The following is a 19,534-nucleotide window of genomic DNA, read 5'->3' as shown; positions in this document are numbered from 1 at the left end:
ATTTTTTAATGGCATTTGCTGTAAAGCTAGACGTGCATTTTCTTTCATGCTTGTGGTTGTCCTGTTCCTGATTTAGTAATACTTTTGTATGCATAGTTGCACTTAGCAATTTTTTAAAGATTAAAATTTTTGTTTACAAAATGTCAGAATGTGGGGTTTTCTTAAAGTATTTTATGTAATTCAGTTCTTAAGGAAAGGATTGCTATGATGATGTAGAACAACACAGCTTCTCTGCACTTACCTCCAATTGCTTTTTTAAAATACTAAATACATTTGCTTCAGAATACCAAAAATAAAACAACCTTGTGACAATTACCAGATCATCTTTTAAATTAAAATTTGTATAATGCTCTTTTTTTATAGGCAACTTCCTGTTCTCTCTCTTCTGCAAACTAGAAACTGAGGTGCAGCTTACTGGGGTCACTGTGGAAGCTGAGAACTGAATCCACATCCCTGGGGTTTGATGCTAGTACTCTAGTGGCTGCCCTGACTATCTTTGCTGCTAGCTGCTCACTTTCCTCTTCCAAATCAGTTTTTATATGCTCATTTATATCAGCTTTCTAGCTGAAGCACTGCATTTGATTCTCTTGAGACTGTGGAGGAGGGTTTTTTGCAAAATGCAGCTTCAGGAGGATGAAGCTCAAGGCGAAGATTGCTTTCTGTTCTGTAACCTTGTCCTAAAATACATCTCTTTATAGAGTGGATGTGGAACCAGTGACAGACTGATTTGACCTCTTTCTCAGACTTGTGAAGCCTCAAAGAGCCTCAGCATAGCTGCTGGTCCAAAGTCATGGCTTTGCTGATAGAACTTGATAGTGCAATAATGATGGGAAAACTGTCCTGTGCCTCAAAAATTAGTATTGAGAGTTCTGTGCAAAATGAGAAAACACGTGCTACAGATGCACTAGTACCCTTTCTAAAGAAGAATTCTTGGGGATTATAGGTTGAAATAAAACCTGAATTTAAAGGAAAACCTGAGTTTTGAAGTCAAGGAGCTAGACTTTATTTTCTTTCTTTTTTTCTTTTTTTTTCTTTTTAGAAGAGCTAGTCCTTCTCAAATAATTTCTTTCTAAAAAGGTGGTCTAGAGTGGGAGTTCTAAAGCACTTACAGTTTTGAAGGCTATAACTGGAAATAAGGTTAGATTTCATGTGGTGGAGAAAAACAGAAAATATTTCCTCTTGCAATTTTTTGTCTTTGTGTATTAAAAAAAGGTTGGTTTTAAGTGCTTAAAAAAGTTTTGGGAGAATAAAACCATCTTCACTGAGTCAGTTATGGAATAGAAGGTGGAAGCTAATACTTTAGTTGGAATTGTGACAATATATTTAATATTCACTATGGTGATGTATAAAAGCTTTATTTGAAAGGCACTTTACAAAACTATCAGTCTTAATACCTTTTCTCAAAGCTGCTCTGCCTAAAGGATTTGTGTATTCTCTTAGGTATAAACATGTCTGCATGATCACCAGTTTGATAAAATTAGGATTTTTTTGAAGTTAAATGCATAAATGTTGGCAGGATTTGGACTTCAGTTAATATGTTAGATAATGCTAATATGTGGATTCTGCCATGAATTTTGACTAGCCATGTATTGTTTTAGAAATGCTAGTTGTTTACTAGTTTTTAGCTTTTCCTAATTTAAATGGAAAGACTACAGTATTAAAATATTGGCATGACCTGTGCTGTGCATCTTCTGTGTGCACACTTGAATTATTGGCGTTCAGGTAAATTTTCTTAAATGAGAAAATCAACCTCTGAAGTGCTCTAGAGAGACCAGTGGGAATTGTACTGGATGTTTAAACTGGTTTTGGTTTGCTTTTAGAACCAGTACTTAATGCATGCCTAATGAAGTTCAGCTCCAATTTAGAGACTCCAAAAATTGATTACTCTTCATCACAGGAAACTCCACAGGAACTGCAATATGAATCGAATATACAAGTGTTACACTTGGCTAGAAAATATCAGAGAAGAAAAAAAAAAAAAAAAGAGAATAGCCTGATTGGTAAGGAAGATAAGAACTTACCTTGCTATGGTTTTTCTGTAGTTTTTTAATGCTGAATATGAAATCTAGCTGCTTCTTACAGTAGCATTTTTATTGCAATTTATTGTTTTCGAGGATTTCTCCAGAAGTCAGCACTAAGGTCTTCATACCTTTTTGTAACCTGGTGATTGCATTGTTTTATCTCTTAACACAAAATGGACCAAAGAATCTATTCTGGTACCTCAGGAGGTCTATCTGGATTCATTTCTATTGACTCATCCAGTATGAATGGCTTTACTTCTTATTGTTGGGCTATCAATACAGACTAGCGTTGCAGTCTAGGAAGATAAATATGTGAATGAGTAGCACCTGTGCCAAAGGGTTTCTCTTGAGCCAGACCTTGAATCCTTGAATCCAGGGTCCTTGAATTTGAATGCAGCTGAAAGAGCTCACTGCAACAACTCATTCCAGGCATTTACTAACTCTTCTATACTCGTTTCAGGCCTAGCTTTTTAAACAGGTGAATGTGAGAAAACACTCGTGGAATGAGGACATGATGAGTATGTTCCAGTCTGGTAGCTTCCATTAGTCATGCTGCTTGGACTGCTGAGGTGGTTTCAGATTTGTTCTTTGCCTGCAAACAGTGTTAATAAAGGAGATGCAGGACAGAATTCCTTCTGGGGTTGGTGTGTTGACTTGACACGTACACGCTTGGTGAGCTCATTGCTGGTGCACTGGCTCTTTCTTTGATTTTGCCACAGTACATGTGGTGCCTTCTGTAGCACTGAGGCTGGGCAGGAGCCTGGGCTTCCCCTAGGAGTTGTCTTTGAGCAAGGTTTCGAATAGGCTGTTTTGTCCTGATACCTTCTTGTGGGCCAGCTTGTGTCCTGCCACAGCAGTAAGAATAGAGCAAATGGTAGGTGCTAATTGCTGCTCAGCTGTAGTTATTGCTTGGCCTCTTATCCCTGGCAGGGCTTTGTGGCTCATAAATTGACCTAGAAGTCCTGTTAAGCAATTTGCAATGTTTTAATGTGTACTATGCAGCCTCCCAGTTCCTGTGTTCTGAGGTGCTGCAGGAAGTTGTGGAAGCTCTGGAGACTGCTCTGATGGATTGTGTAAAGGTAACCATAACTTCAGGTCTTCAGGGAAATCCAGCGGGGTTTCTTTCTGTAATGTGTTATAAACAGTAAAATAATTGGAGAATGCAGGTGCATGTCAATTGCTGGTGCAATTTGGGGAAATACTGAAAAACTGGTTAAATAGTAAAAGAAGAGCATTGTGTCTTGAGGCTGGAATTGATGGCAGTTTAACTCCTGAGGTACCAGTGGTGCTCTCCAGTGTTATCTACACTGATAGAACTCCTACTATTTTTGTATAGGCTGGCACTAAGTGTAAAGATGTGTTGATATAACTGAGGAAAAATATTAACTTCATTCTTTGATTAATAGCTACATACCTGATGAAATTTAAAACCTGTCCTTGTGTTTTGGCTTCCTCTAGAGGTAGTCTAGCATCTTCTTCTTTCTTCATTTGCTCCTCAGCCTTATATGTTGCCTTTTCTCAGTTTTTTCCTTTGAATTCCAGGTGTTTTACTGCCATGTCAATCAGCTGCTGGCATTCTTACTCTAACTATGTCACCCCTTCTTTTTGTCTGAATTTTTGTGCTTCTTAGAAAGTTGGCAACAACTATTGGTTGTTTCCGTACTTTCTATTTCGGAAATAAATGTATCAATTATAGATAAAAAGAAAATACTGTTGTAATACTGACATTACAAGTATTTAATACTGTCTCATATTCGTTTTTCTTAAATCCTAATTGGATTTTTGTTCAAGCCTTTCTCTGCAACTATTTGTTAGAATCTCTTTTTTTAACAGTTGATGCTGTGAGTCAGGCTTTCAGAGAAGATAACGAAAACAATCAGATGTAGCATGAATGGTGTTATTTCCAGGAATCTTGCACATTGGATAGGAGCTAGGCTGTGGAATTTCTCTCTGCCACAGTCCCTGCAGCCTGAGAAAAGAGGACTATTGTTACCATAACTTGTTTAACAGAGGAGCAGCTTAGGTACTGCAAGTTTGGGACATAGTGTCACAGGAATTTCAAGGCAGACAGACACAGGCTATGTCTTTATCAGAAATCATCCATTCTGATCTGCTGCTAAAGTAAGCATTAGTCTTTCTATAGACCATCTGCTGCTCCGTGTTCCTCTAGCTGTTGCTTCTTCTGGAACTGCAGAAGCTTCCTGTGGTAATCCTACTGCTGCTGCCAAATATGTTCTTGTGCTGTTTTCTCTAATTGTGACTTCTTTGCTGCCACCTCCTCCTCATGGCACCTCCACTCCTCTAGTTTCTGTTTCTGTAAACTAAACATAAATTATTATTAATTGCTATAGCAACCTTGAGTTTGCTGAGCATTCTTGCCAGAAGAGCAGATTCTAGCCCAAGGAGCTCAGCAGATTGCCAAAGCAAAGGGAAGAGAACTGAGAATAAAGGGAGAATGAGTGCTGATTAGTGTTATATAGCATATGTCTGGTTGGTTCAGAAATATATATATATAAAAAATTGCTGTTTACTTTCCTTCACACTATTTGTAAGGGGGAAAAAAAAAAAATCTGTGTTATATTTTTCATGTGTCCTTCGAAAAGCATATGAGGGATATAGGTATGTGGCTTACATGGAACAAAGATTTGGAGAAAAGGGATGGAAGAGTACACAGGAACAGTTAGGAAAGTTCAGTAAGTAAGAGCTGGAAGAGAAAATTGGAACGCATCTTCGTGTAACAAGAACAAAAACCCAGAAGAACCCGGGCTATGCAACAAATGAGGCAATGGAAAGCCTTGGCTGCCATTTAAATGTAAACAGAATGTCAGTAAAATGGGCTATTTTTGCAGGAGGATTCATACTGGGAGTTGGGAGGATCAAAGAAAGTCAAGGAGGTTCATGAAGCGAAGGAATATTCTCCTTATTTTGGTAATGGGAAGTTTAGGAAAATAAAACTAAAAGTCTTCTGCCTCACTAAGTGTATTTTTCAGTCATTGTGGTTTTCTCAGTCCAGCAGTTTGACTTGAATGCCTATTTGCTTTTCCTGAAATAAAGTTAAGCAGAACATGGCACTAATTTTTTTTTAACAGTTTTTAAAGTCTTTCTTCTCAGACGTGTGATTAAAACATGCTGCTTCTACTAATGGGGTTCTTGGAGATTCCTGTTTTCCCGGGAATGCGCTGCAGCGCGTTCAGGCGTTTCCAGGTGGGCTGCAGCTCCTGGAGAGCACCCGAGGAGGTCGCTGTTGTCCCCGGGAAATGCCGCTCCAATGGCAAATCACCAGGCGGACGCGAGGTGATGACATTGGTGTCCAATGCACTGCTCTGTGTAAGCAGAACATTTCAAAAGGTGAATAGAAATGTGATGATTATATTGCACAATAGCTTGTTTCTGATACTGGTTGTTGTCCCAGAGCTTTGCCTCAAGTATTTGTTGGGTTTGGTTGGGAGGTTTTTCCTAAAGCTATGTCAGCAGAGGTAAAGAGGAAAATGCTCTTAGTGCCTTCCCCCCCCGCCTTTTTTTCAGTTTTTGTAGAATAATATGCTCATATCGGTAAGGAATAGCCTACATTGCTATGAGATCTTTATAACCATGTGCTGAGGTTTTTGTCAGGGAAAACACTCAGTAGTGGATTTAGTGTTGCATGGAAAGTATGGAATATCATTATCATGAGCTTGCTGTAAGCTAGATACAAGAGGTTGAAGACCTAAATTTGTTTGATGACTTTGATTCACTGTTGATGCTGGTTTTTTTTCATTATCAACAAAGACTTTGAAAAGTCAGAATTCAGAGTAATGACAAATGGATGAAAGTATTAAAAAATGAAGTTAATTTAGTGGGCATACATGCAATACTAAACTTAGGAAAAATCTAATATGCGGCTAAAAGATGGAACTTTATGCACATGTTTGAGATTAAAAGGTTTGTGTTGTTATACTCTAGTTTGGAATTTGCCCAGGAGTGCTGAAGCAGTTTGCTAGCTTATTCACACTCTGTTGTTAGTCTTCTGTAATGTTAGAAGATGCTTTGTTCTTATCCATGTTTTTTCATGCTGAAACATCTTTAGCTATGGATGCACGTGCCTGGCTTGCAAAAGAAAAGCAAAGACAACAGTAGTTCTGTCGTCGTTCCATTTAAATATTCCCTTCTCAAATGAGAACATTATCCTCACTAACCACATGTCCTCCATGCTCCTCTATTGTTCCTTTTCCAGATCTACCTTCACTTTTTCCATTTGTTCCTACTGTTCTTTTTCAATTTCTGTTCTTGTTCCTTCTTCCTCTTCACTTCTGACATTGCCTTTCTGCCTTTTTTATTCTCTTTCATGTGCAGATTTCTCTTCTTGGCATTTTTCAGGAGGAATCTGAACAAGAATGTCAACTTTAAGTGCATTATTTATTATATTTTGTAAATTATTATTTATCTATTATTAACTGAGATTTAAAATTTCTGAAAGATATATGCTCTAGGTACTTATTAAAGTTCTTTTGACTTCTGTGTGAGTTTTCTGGTCACTGTGACTGTCTTCTCCGTATGGAAAATGTTTTATATACATATGTTTTTATATTTATATATTTTTTCTTCCAGTAGATTCTTGCCTTTGTGATACCTGATGACTCTTTTGCTAATTTGCTAGTATTTAGTGTCTCAAAATGTTGGTACTTAAGCTGTGTTCTTGAACCTCTGTCAACTTTCTCTTTCTCCCTGTGTTTTTTTTCTAAATGTTTTTGAAGTTGTAGCAAGGGAGGGGCAGGTACAGGGGGTTCCTCCAGCCCCAGAAAGGAGGACACTGCAGAAAAAGGTAAGGTCTAAAAAAGCATAAAACTCTGTTAATTGAATGGTCAGCTAGAGGATCACTGTGGTGAAATGGGAAAACTACTAATTGCTTGTATTTCTGGAGTTCTAAACTTGGGCTGAGGAAAACTTTTCCAGGAGATTTGGAGATTTAAGATGCATATCTGAACAGTTTCACTTTTTGTGTGGTGTGCCTTTTAAAGAAGGCATTGGAGAGTGTTTCTGGGCTCCAGGTTTTTTTGTGAGACTGGGCTTGGATATTTACAGTCCTGGAATTGCAGGTTTTGGGGGTCTCGACGCTGCGGGCTCTGCACACTCCCAGGCTCCCCGTACGCCTTTTCCCATCTCTGCCGCCTTGGCCAATTGGCAGGGGAGCAATCCGCCATGGATACCTGGTGTGAGGGAAATGCCGCACCCGCCTCTGTCAATGATGCTGAAGTACATAAAAAACCAATGCAAATCCTATTGCTGGTGAGGGGGAGTTACCCGAGCTTGGCTACACCTGTGATGAGGGTGAAAAATGAGCTGGGAACGCTTTGTGGCAGTCCCAGGGGCAGGTCCTGTGTGGAGCGATGTCGCCCGTGGGCTGTGGGATCGGCCGAGGGGGAGCTGGGGACTGGGGCCCTCAGTGCCCTGCCCCGGGCCGGAGCCGCCCTGCTGTCCCTCGGAGGGCACCCTCGCCACGGCCTGGGGACGCTGAGGGAGCTGGGACCGCACCTGAGGGCGAAGGAGCCTGGCTGTCCCTCAGGTGTGACTGGAACGGCACCTGTGGGGGAGAAGGAGCCTGGCTGTCCCTCAGTGTGGCCGGGATGGCACCTGTGGGGGAGAAGGAGCCTGGCTGTCCCTCAGTGTGGCCGGGATGGCACCTGTGGGGAGAGGGAGCCTGGCTGTCCCTCAGTGTGGCCGGGATGGCACCTGTGGGGGAGAAGGAGCCTGGCTGTCCCTCAGTGTGGCCGGGATGGCACCTGTGGGGAGCAGGAGCCTGGCTGTCCCTCCATGGTGGGCACAGGTGCCCTGAGGAGGCAGCAGCCATCTTGTGGTGGTGGACGCTGGCGACAGAGTCGGGCGGCTGCAGTAGCCACAGCCAGGAAGGACGTATTGGGTAAGTCTTTGTTCTCTTTTTTAATCCTCGTTTCATGGGAGTTTCTTCAGCACATGTCCCTGCCAGCACCTGTAAGCACCATTTCTCATCTCCACAGCCCCTCTGCTCCTGCCTGCTGCCCTGTGGGAGGTGCTGGCTGGGGTGGCTCTTGGAGGCAGCCAGGGAAAGCTGGCGTGCTATGGATGCTATGGTTGTTCTTTCAGAGGACAAACATTTCAGTCTAGAGGTAAATCTGATCTTTCTGTCAATGTTTATATTTTCCCTGGTCTTTTATCTTGCGAGGAACTACCAAACAAAAGCATAGGAACAAAATTGGGCTGGACCATCTCCTTCAATTGGTTGAAGAAATTGACTATAACATCTTAACGCTTTCTATACCTTGCTGTATCTCCCACTGAGATAACTGAAAGAGTAACACAGTTATCTTCAGCAAGATGCAAAGAGATCAGTTTCTTGTTAGTTAACTTTACAATAAGTGCTTATGATACATGGTGATAAAAGGGGTATTGATTTACCTCCTTGCAAACATCAAAAGCTGAAATGGTTGTGTCAATTTGTTAGTTACACTATGAGCTGCTGATAAGAGAATATTCACCTCCTCATGATTTTCACACAAGGACTTGACCACAGCTGCTGTAGTCCACTGTTGTACAAGCACTGTGGAAGTGGGTCTTAAATTCCTGCATGAAAACTTAACCTGAGCCATGAAGAGAACTTCAAGTTGCTCTGTGTTCCCAGTGATGTAGAATTGCTGAGGAAAAGATAAAGAAATCTGGTTTAGCTCTCAGCATAAATCCTTTGCTGTAACTTATAGAGGAAAACAATGTCCACTGATTCATGCAAAGAATTGCTCTTTGCCCTTGGAGAATTGTTGGTCTTTGTTTTGGCTGTTCTCTGCTCTCAGTGTAGCTGCTTCTGCAGCTCCTTCTTGTACTAGGGAGGCTGTGTACTGTGCACTGAGACCTCCTGGTCCACTTTACCCCTAAGACCACTTGTTAAACCAACAACTGGGGGAAAACTGATGACATCTCAGAATATGCTTTGAGACAGAGCTTGTCTCTGCACCTCCAGCTGTGTTTTTTCAGTGCTGCAGGTCCTTGGGAGGGGTTATAAGGAATTGTGCTGTTCTACCATTAATCAGTAGTGTCTGCACTTCAGTGTACACTGTATACAATTTCTGCAAGTGAGTGATTGTTTTGCTACCTTTAACTTTATCCTGATGGTACCAAGCAGACAGGATCTGTACCACAAGCCAGACAGCACTTAATGTATTGATTGCCATTGGCGTCTGAACCATGACTGAAACTAGTCTTTAACACAAATAGATAGTCAAAGATATTACAGGGGAAGGGAAAGGAAGTTTTGCTGCCATGGGACTTACAAGACCAAAGCTGCTGTCAATTGGGTATTTTCTTTCCTGCTCTTTGTTCAGTGGTAAGTCTCCTCTTATAAATTGCTTTTCAGAGTTACTTGTTTTTATTCCAAATGTCTCTTGCATTTCCTGATGACTGGGAGATCTCAACTCTTGTTCCAGATTCAAGTTCTACATCCTGTATTTAAAAAACTGAAAGATCAGACAGAATAACAATAAAATGAAGAATCAAAATTTAGACTTGATTCCACTTAAGAAAAAGCCTAAGAAGGTGCAGAAAAATCCAGAGGTTTTGTTTTACTCCAACCTTAACCTCTCAACATGTTTTGCATATCTGTAAGCCCTGGAAATCTTCAGAATACTTTGTCAGTACCACCTAATGAACAGCCTGTGTAATGGCCTATCAGGTAGCTGCTGCTCTCTTTGGACATCACTTGTCTCGTCATTGCTAAGGTGAGTTCCCTTCACTCTTTTGCTCCAATGAAGATCCAAAGACTCATGTGAAGGTGCTTTGCATATTTAGTAATGGTGAATGTTTTAATAATTACAGTTTCATTTCTGTAATAGTTGTTATCCAAAGATCTTGAAATATTTTAGAAACTCATAGTCTGATTTTTATTTTTAGTTCAGGGGAAATGTGAAGCCATAGCTTTCAGTCACTTTAGCAGCAGCAAGTGCTCAGTTTCTCTGAAGATCAAGCTACAGATACTGACGTTTCACAGCTTAATTAATAAGTTCTGTATGGATGTTCTGTGAAGTCCTGTTTGGTTTTCCTGAACATAGGTCTAAGATGCATTTTTAAATCAATAGCATTGTTAAAGGAGGAAGGAAAGGCACTATTTTGCTTCCTCAGTGGTGGCTCTGGGGAGACCTTTAAGCACCCTTCCAGTACCTCAAGGGGCCTACAAGAAAATTGGAAAGGGACTTGTTACAGGGCATGTGGTGATAGGAAAGGGGGAACAGGTTTAAACTGAAAGAGGATAGATTTAGATTTGATATTGGGAAGAAAATCTCAGCTGTAAGGGTGGTGAGACACTAAACAGGTTGCCCAGAGAAGTTGTGGATGCCCCATCCATGGAACTGTTCAAGGCCAGGTTGGATGGTGCTCTAAGTAATCTGACCTGTACAAAGTGTCCCTGCCCATGGCAGGGGGATTGAAGCTACATGATCTTTAAGGTTCCTCCCAATCCAAGTCATTCCATGATTCTTGTCTTAAGGTGAACTGGTTTAGAGCAGGGAGTTGATTCTGAGAGGTGTGGGCCTGAATGTCAGAATTTTGTACAAAGAGTTAAGCACTCTTAGGACGTGTAGATGTGGCTCCTAGGGACATGGTTTGTTGGGGGACTTATTAGTGTTAAGATGATGGCTGCACTAAATGATCTTAATGTTCTTTTTCAACCTAAACAATTCTATGACTCTATGGTGCATTGCTTTTATCTTATTCTCAGTCCTAGTTTTAAGAGGTCTTCTCAGAATGTCCTATAAAGCAATTAGATGCTGTCACAGTCAAGTGTTTTCATCTGAGGACTCTTGACAGGGGATCTGTTTCAGACTGTAGAAACAGGAGGCAATGCCTGTCCCTTCTCACTGGTAATATGGCCCTCAGAGGCATCTGTTGGGGCACCATTGCTGAGATTTTCTATTCACATGCTTTACTGAATTAAGGCACTGTGATAATAACTAAGCTAAGATGCTTGACTAGAATAGAAACAAATGCAGTAGAAACCTGAGTCTTGTTTGCAGAAATGAAAGTGAAATGTACTTCTGTCTCTGTGTAAACTTTTATTTTTTTAGTAAAGTCTCTTGTATGGTCAAAGCAGGCTTCCACTTGTGCAATACTGCATTCAGGTTTTCTGTCCATTTGCTTGTCTGAATTTGTAAAAGTGAAGATCAACTGTTGATCAGATTAGGCCAGATTCAGATTTGTGCAGAATAATTAATTTTCTTTGCTGATCATTGGTGCTGCAGCTGTGGCTCAGTTCCATTGGCCTCAGTAAGTAAGTAGCCAAACCGTAGGATGAGAGAATAAGTCTAGTTCTAAATTCGATGCTAGGGGGAAAAAAAAAGGTGATTGTGTTGAACTTTCTCACCCAAAAGAAATTTGGAACTTGATGTTGCAGTCTTTTTTGGCTTCAGTTGTGTTTTTTTGATAGTCCCATATAATTTAATTTTCTTCAGTATATATGATGGTTGAAAAAATATTTAATATATCTTAATAATGATAAAATAAGGTGCAAGATTAAAGACTTACTAGAGGCAAAAGTGACAATAGTAAGGCCACAGGAATGATACAATTTCCCTCCCTTTTTGTGCTTTTGGGTAATATTTTAGAATTGAATATTTGAGATTCAGATGTTCTTCCAAATCTTTGAACTATTATTGATCCTTTAAATGAGATAATTAAAAAGTCTCCTAAAGTCTTATATGAGACAGCAGTAGTAAAAAGATTGGGTTTTTTTAAATTTAAAATCCAAGTTTGCATATGCTCTATGAGCCAGACTGAAGTTGCTGGATCAACACTTGTGATTTCAATTCTCAGACCTCAACTACTGGGTAAATTAATAATAAAAAAGGCAAAGGGATCTATAAACAGCAATCTGTGTCTCATCCTGACAAAGCCCCAGTTTTCTTGCTAGGTTTAGCTGAAAGTACAAGAGTAAACTGTAGAAATAAGCAATTCTTTAGCAGCAGAAGACTGTTTCCTCAATATATATTTTAAGGGGACCACTTGAGAAACCCATATTAAAAGAATGAACTCCACTCTTGGAGAGGAAGGAGCAGGATTTTCCCTGAAAAAGGGAAGCCATTTTGCTTGGGGGTATTCGATGCTTTTCCCCGCAGAGCTGGCCTGTGGCACAGGATGTTAAGGCACCAGCAGAGAGAGCCATTGTTTCAAGGATGTGTGGAAAGCTGCATCCGTGGTACAGCTTGCTGGCAGGGCACAGCGCTGAAGTGTGTGCCTGTAAAAGCTCACACAGATTTTAAAGGAGGTAATTCTTGTGGAGAAGGATCTTCACTTTCTAAAGACCCGCTCCCCCTCCCCACAATATCTGCACAAATTTGCACAAGGATCACCCAGCATTAAAGGTCCAGATCCTATTCCTCGGCTGTTTTTATACTTGCTGCAATGTATAGGCTTTAATAACTTACCTAAGGTATGTGCAGAGCTTGTCTCAAAAGAACTTATACTGTGGGGGCCATCTCATGTGCCATGGAACGTTGGTCAGGAAAGGGCAGAGAAAGAAAGACAGACATGAATTTCAAATACGTAGTTGTAAGTCTTGGAACTGATGTTGAATGTGGTGGGGTTCAAATTGAACATAACATGAACTGTTCTTCCCTGAGTTGTCAGTTGTTGTTGAGACTTACAGCGTCGTTAGCACTGTTGAAAGTGGCACATCCTTAGGTGGGGCAGTTACTGTCATCCTGCTCTGAGCTTCCTTCCAGGAGTGTGCACCAGTCCTTTTTGGCATAAGGCTATTGCAAGCTCAAGAAGGAGCACAGCATTCCCAGCTGTTCTGTTAGCCATGACTATTTGCAAAGCTGAAATGGGTCTATTTACTTTTGTTGGATTATGTGTAATTGCTCAACAGCTTCTTGGTCCATAAGCAAAACTCTCTAAGAATTCAAAGCCTGAACAAATCTTAACAGAAAGCTTGACTGAAGCTGAAACTTCTCACCTTGCTGCATGCTGGAAGCTTCCTGAATTCTTGATGTTATGTGTTCTTAATTGGCAGAATTTCTCTTACTTTGCCAAACCTTTCTACTATGGGGGTAATGAAATCTGAAACCAGGCAAGTTTAGCGTGGTTCTGAATTTCATCACAAATCACATCTCACACTTCTTATTTCTTGCCTGAGGGAGAAAAACTCCAGTATCTGTCTTCAGAAGGGAGGCAACGCCTGCATAGTTCCTCCATGCTGGCTGATTTTATTGACTCAGTGATAATTGAGGAAGGAGTCAGGTATCAGCTTGTGTGTGATACTGGCACGTAGAGCCCTGTACAACCTAAGGCTGGCCCTGATGAGACAGCAAGAAAGAAGCAGTGATGGCAGCATGAAAAACAGCATTTTGCTGACATATCTTACGATTGTCACTAAAGGTTAAAGTGCAGAGGGAAGAGCAAGGAAATTACATACTCCTAAACAGTTACTTTACATATGGAGCATTGACTTCAGGAGAACAACTTCAGGTATCCAGAATCAACGACATATGCTAAGAAAAGCCAAACCTGTATTATGCAGGCTATGTAACAAAAGTACTAAAATGGAGAGAAGACTTTAAAGATGAGTATTTTTTTCCAATGATAACCACAACACAAAAAGGAAACTTCCTGAGACAATGGTTTTTTTCACATTTGTTTGATCCTTCAGAAGCTCTTAAGCCTGGCATGAATTCTCACTAATATTTTATTTCTCACAAATATTTTACCTTTTACTTCTTATTATTTCATATTGTTGTAAGTGTGTAAATGATTTTTCACAGAGCTGACTAGCTTTAGAAAGCATCAGGAACAATGAAAGCATGTATACTTGCTGGTCTGCATGTTTAGGTCTTGTTGATCTTAGGGGCTATGTACTTCTGCTGCCTTACTGCTCCCATCATAGAAAAAGTGCAGTTCAAGTCTTTTTTTGGTAGTTACTGTCAGTTCTACCAGCCATGCTGCTGCTTCCGTGGTTTCCTGCTGTCACCACTGTGCCTTGACATGGTGCAGAGTAGGTTGTGATAATGCTAGGTAAGATTCCAGCACTGGCCTAAATCTGCTTTGAGGTAGTGGGGGGTATGTACTATAGATTTAACTAATATCTTCCTTTTTCTTCTCACTGGAAGCTGCACTGCCTTCAAGAGTACTAGTACTGAGAAAATTACCAGTGCTTGTCTGGCAAATGTGTAGCTGGGAGGGAAAAAGTCTGTAGTTGTCTTGCACTGTATCTGCAACAGTGAATAATGGGAAACACTCATGGAATTACAATAATGGGAGATTTCTCTAAAGTTATCTCAGATCAGTGGGTTTCTAAAGCATCCCACAAAAATAGTATGGCCTATAATAAACATTGTTATTTACATTACTGGCATCCTGCAATATTTTTGGTGTCTTGGGATGCGCCTTATCTTTCTCACCTCTATTTCAGTCTTTTAAATGCTTTTCACCTTTGTATGACCTTCATGATTTGAGATTTCAAATCTTCAGCAACTTCAGGTCCTTACCACAGTATTTGCACTGCAGGAAGTAGTGTTTTGCCTTGAAAGATCTAGAGACTTCTTGGAAGGTTGTTGTAAGGAGAAGAAAAGGAAAAGAAACTAACATAAAAATGAGTTCTGTGGAAACAGCCCTGGAGGGAGTTTTCAGAGCTGGGATGTACAGTTGTTACAGGCTTACTAACAAGAAATTCCATATGTGTGGAGTTCAGAAAAGAGAAACCAACTATGAGATGAAACCCATGCTGTGTGAAAAGGTGTGCTTTAGGAACTTCCCTGGTGTGAGCAATGGGTAGCCAGGAGAGTTAAGAGCTTTAGCTAACAAATGCTGGAGAATAACAGATAAGAGAGTGAAGCTCTCTCACTAATGCACTGGACTGTTTTCTTTACTGTTCAAAACAGCAGGAGACAACTTGCCTTGTTCAGTGTTAGCAGCTCTGGCCTGATACACACATGAAAGTTTTGTACATGTAAAGTACAAAAGGGAACATGTTTCCTTTGATGAAGTTCTCTCTAATCTGTTCCTTCCCCCTTCTCTTGGACTTCCATATGCCTGAAGCTAGGCCTAAGTTACTCAATGCTGCATTGGTGCTAGTGTGGCTTTCTGTGCCTGATCTGAGGTGATGGTAGGAAGAGACTGAGCCTCCAGTGACCAAGCATCAACAACTGGACAGCAAGGATGTTACGTTTTACTCCATATCTTCACTTAACTGAACTGTATGACAAGGCTGAGGGGAACCTCAGTGTCACATGAAGATCACTGTTGCATAACTTGAATCATTTGAGCAGCATTTCCTTGGCATTTGGGTGATGCTAAGCTTCTTCTAAGTCAGTTCCTTGCAATAGTTATCACAACAGTAAAAGCTGCTTAAGAGGAAATAGATCTGGCCACAAAACTCTGAACAACAGGTACCTGATGCTCTGCAGGAGGTAACAACAAAGGCAGGTGAATGCAGTTAAGATTCTAGTCATAGCACCAAAATTAAGTGGTGCATAGGAGAGTAGTTAAGGAGTTAATAAAGCTTTTATTGTTCTTAGAAATAAGTGGCTTTCTGATTTCATTGTTAACATTGTGTGACAAACCCTTCTTACTCAGTTATAGGTGGTATCTGTTCCTTGATTCTCTTTAAGCAATGGAGAATTTAATTTATATATGCACTTAAACCCAACAACTAAGCTATTTTCTGTGAAAATGTGCATGGCATGATAATATAGTGTTTATAGACTTTTATGTGAACAAGAGGACAACATTTGTTTTGTGGTGACTGTTCTTCTGTTCAGAAAAGTCAAGGTACATCTAGCTATTTTAAAAAATATTAATTTCAGCTTTTGAACTGCATTTGTAAAATAAAATAATGTGTTTTTTTTCAGAAACTGCAGTTCAGATAAAGTCAAGGAAAAAAAAGGAGGGGTAAACTTTCTTTGATTCAAGTCTTGAGGAATTAAATTGAGCATTAAAATAGATTTGTACCATCAGTCTCCTTAGACTTGAACACTGCTAGGCTTAATGAGAAAGTACTGAAGCAGAATGACAGTTTCTTATTAACTCAACAAGGCTGGTCTAGCTATTTCCACACTGCTTTTGCTTGCTCATTAATGACCTTCTGCACTATAAAAAGAACAGCCCAAACACTCTAAGCCCCTGGGAAGACCTTTTTATATGGTCTATCAGATGTTAAATGGCCTGCTAGCAGTGAAGAAACAACCCCCATGAAATGCTGATCAGCGTTTTTGTCTTGTTCTGGTGCCTAGACAAAAAACTATAATTGATTAAATTGTCTACTGCAAGATAATGAATGCAGGTGACATGCTAAGCCTGAGTCACTGATGTCTGCGCTTCATTCCAGCCAAATCGAAGTTGACTTCAAAGTAATGGAGTCACAGCTGTAAGTAGCTGAGAAAAGATAAAGCTGTCAAACTTAGCATGAACACCACTATAAATGAGTGAACCGCCTAGAAGGAAAATGTTTGTCCTTGACCCATCATTCTTAAAAAGCAGAAAGTATAGCAGGAAGGTAAAATACCGTGGATGTGATTGTTTCCTTTGTGTGCTGGCTGGGTACCTCAAGGAGTTCTTGTGTCAGAATCTGAGCAGCTTCTTGCAGTTAGAGATAACACTCAATTGCTGGACAGGTCTGCTTTGTTAGCCTAAGCCTCACCTCTGCAGTCACTTCCCTGCAGCTGCTCAGAATTGCAGAAAATTCCAGGTAGTATCTGGAATCAGGTTTGCTGAAACAAGACTGCTCACTGGGATTGGGAAAAGGATAAATCAGGTTGTGAACTTTCAGCAGTGAGTTAACTTCTTGTCTAGCAGTGTTTCACTGAGTTCAGTGGGCTCTGCTCTTGTCTGTCAGTGTGGGAGATTGCTGTGGTTGGGGGGAGCAGGTCACACAACTGAGCCTCAAGGTACTTTGAACTCAGTGCAGTGGAGCCTTCAAACACACATTTTCTGATCCGAGTGTTCACTGTGTTCTTATAGCTTGGGAAAGTAGAACTGAAATCTGTCTTAATGATTTTCAAGCAGAGTCCTTAATTTTGTCCAAAACAAATCTGAGTCTGGAACAGTTTTTAAAAGGAGATTAACTTTGAAAATTTTTTGTTTATTTTGCTTTGTTTTTGTTCTTTGTTTATCTGAGTTGGAAATTGGTGGATAAGAAGGGAATTACTTCAGTAGGCATCAGCACAAGTCTGTTGAATCAAGAAGTATCAAGGTACCTATATAAAATTAAAATAAATGCCTGCACAATTCCCTTTGGACAGAGATTAATGATTTGACTTGATATGAAATCCCTATTCTCTAACCTGGAAAGCTTGCAGCTGTAAAGGAATAGTATTTAATAATAGACCAAGACTTGATTTCAATGGAAGCATTGTCTGAGCAGGGACATCAGAGCTTGATTCCAGAGTACTAGTAAAAATAAAATAAAATAGCCTTTTTATTTATTGGGCACTCAGACTTGAAGACTCCCAGGTGCCTATTAGTCTAAGGGCTTGTCTGTACAGGAAAGTTAGTGTGCAATATGTTGGAATATGAATTTACAGTGCACCAACTCCTCTGTGCTCCCCGTGTTTGGTATTTTTAGCCCACAGTGTAATGGTGCCTTTCTCCATGGCAGTTCATTCAGCTTTGAAAATAAAATAAATCACATTCTGCTTAATGCCTGTGTGGTGAGTGAATGCCAAATAGCCAATGCCCTCTAAACTTTTACCTGAACTTCCTCCTCTCAGCTAGTACTAAGGATGATGTTCAGTGGGGTTCTGACTTTGTCCAGGAAGATAAGTGTGGTTCTGCTTGCTTTTTCAGAAGGGAGAAAAATAGTATGTTTTCAAAAAGTCCCTGTAGTTCAGTTCTCAATAAAGCTTTGAGTATGTAGCAGTTTGGATCACAGGGTTCTAGTATAACTCTTTGAGAGTTATTTTCATTAATATTTTGCAGCTGACACTAAAATACTGCATCCTTCGCCCAGCTGAAAAGTATACATGGCTTTTTAGTGAATTACATTGAGGTTTACTTTACTTTTTTATTTGGTTAGTTTTAAGCTCAAATTCATTCAAATAAATGCTTTTGCTGGCATATATTGATGAGACAATATCAGAGTGAGAACATGGAAGAGGCATAAAGGAGGGAGGATGGACATATAGGCACTAATCTGTGGGGTTTTGTTTGTTTTTTTTGTGATAGTGCTGAAGTTTGCCGTGTTTTGAAACCATCTGTGGAAGGTGTAAGGCACCTGGAGAATCCTCAGTTTGTTCACAGTTCTTGTAATGAAAATTTGGCAAAGAAACTTGACTATTGGTGAAGCTTTGAAAAATGGGATGTTGTTTTTTTTGGTTTTTTTTTTTCTTAACCTGGAAAGAAAAGTGCAGCAATGACTCTCAAGATAATATCTGGTTTTGGGGGAAAGGGGGAATAAGAGACAAAAATCCTGCTAATTCAGTCTAATCTATACTTGATCTATTCACCTTTCAAAGTAAATTCCTTCACCCTTATTAGTTTGAAAATGTACCAGCTTGCATATAAACATTAGGAACTGATGGAGAATCTTGCACCTTTCACAGAATTGATGCTACCTTGTTGTTCTGCCTCAAGTATTCATGGTATGTCAGAGGAATGCAGCAGAGAACCAAAGTCCAACTTAATCTCTTTATCCTGCATTAATCTGAAACTCCCAGAGAGAGACAATCCTGACTTTGAGGTTTTCTGAATTCAGCATCAGTGCTCTTGTTTCCTAGAAGAATAATGAGGAAGAAATAAGTTATAGGTCCATACACCTAACAAATGGTGCCACATGGCTTAAGCTAAATTTGACACAACTTATTTTCAACTGGCTTGTTTCCTTTGTCAGGTTTTGCTCTTCTGTATGGTAAAAAGAAACACAAACACATTAATGCTAAAGTGAATTATTGTCTTTTTCCCAACTCTCTTTTTAAACAAGTGAAAATTATTCCATCAAGTTGGAGAACTAATGCAGGCTGAAAGCAGCATTGCTGCTTTGTTTGTTGTATATGTGTGCAGAGAAGATAGAGAAATCTGATGGGAAGGCTGGGATTCTTACTGGGGAGCTGGACCTGGAGTCCATACATGCTGTTGACTGCAGAGCCCCTTTCTGTGGGAGTTCCTTCTTACTCCCAACACCATAAGACTGAAGGAGAAGTGTGACTTGGATGTCAACCACAGTAAATTGTCTTCATGGGATAACTGTGGTGAACCAGTCAACACTAGTTATTGCTGGGGACTGGTTTGTGTGATGTTTGCAAACACACAAGTTTGCAGCTAAAGCAGATCAGAAGCAAAACACATCCTTTATTTCAGTCGTGCTGGGAGAAGGCTCTCATCCAAGTCAAATTGTGCCTTGACCAGCTGATGTAGTGCACACAGCTTTTCCCTGCCTGTGGTGTTTTTAAAGTCATGCTATGCGTTGATGTGATCACAAAATATTTGAGCTCATGATCTCCTGTGTTGAGTACAAACCTAAAGGAAGTAACTGCTCTTCATGCAAGGACAGCATAGCTACAGGTAGGAGTATCAGTGTTACTGTAGTTAAC

General features: G+C 40.2%; 1 long non-coding RNA gene across 1 annotated transcript; it reads right to left on the bottom strand.

Moving 5' to 3' along the window:
- Positions 1–261: 261 nt before the first annotated feature.
- LOC148223172 (uncharacterized) lies at positions 262–17,573 on the bottom strand. The gene is made up of 4 exons (XR_015804798.1): positions 12,440–17,573; positions 9,299–9,481; positions 8,513–8,668; positions 262–4,342 (listed from the first exon to the last, which is right to left on the bottom strand). It is a non-coding gene; the product is annotated as an uncharacterized LOC148223172 (long non-coding RNA).
- Positions 17,574–19,534: the final 1,961 nt, after the last annotated feature.

Source organism: Sturnus vulgaris, chromosome 7 (genome assembly GCF_052056855.1).
Source record: "Sturnus vulgaris isolate bStuVul1 chromosome 7, bStuVul1.hap1, whole genome shotgun sequence".
Taxonomy (NCBI): domain Eukaryota; kingdom Metazoa; phylum Chordata; class Aves; order Passeriformes; family Sturnidae; genus Sturnus; species Sturnus vulgaris.
This window is presented reverse-complemented; position numbering and strand designations above follow the sequence as displayed.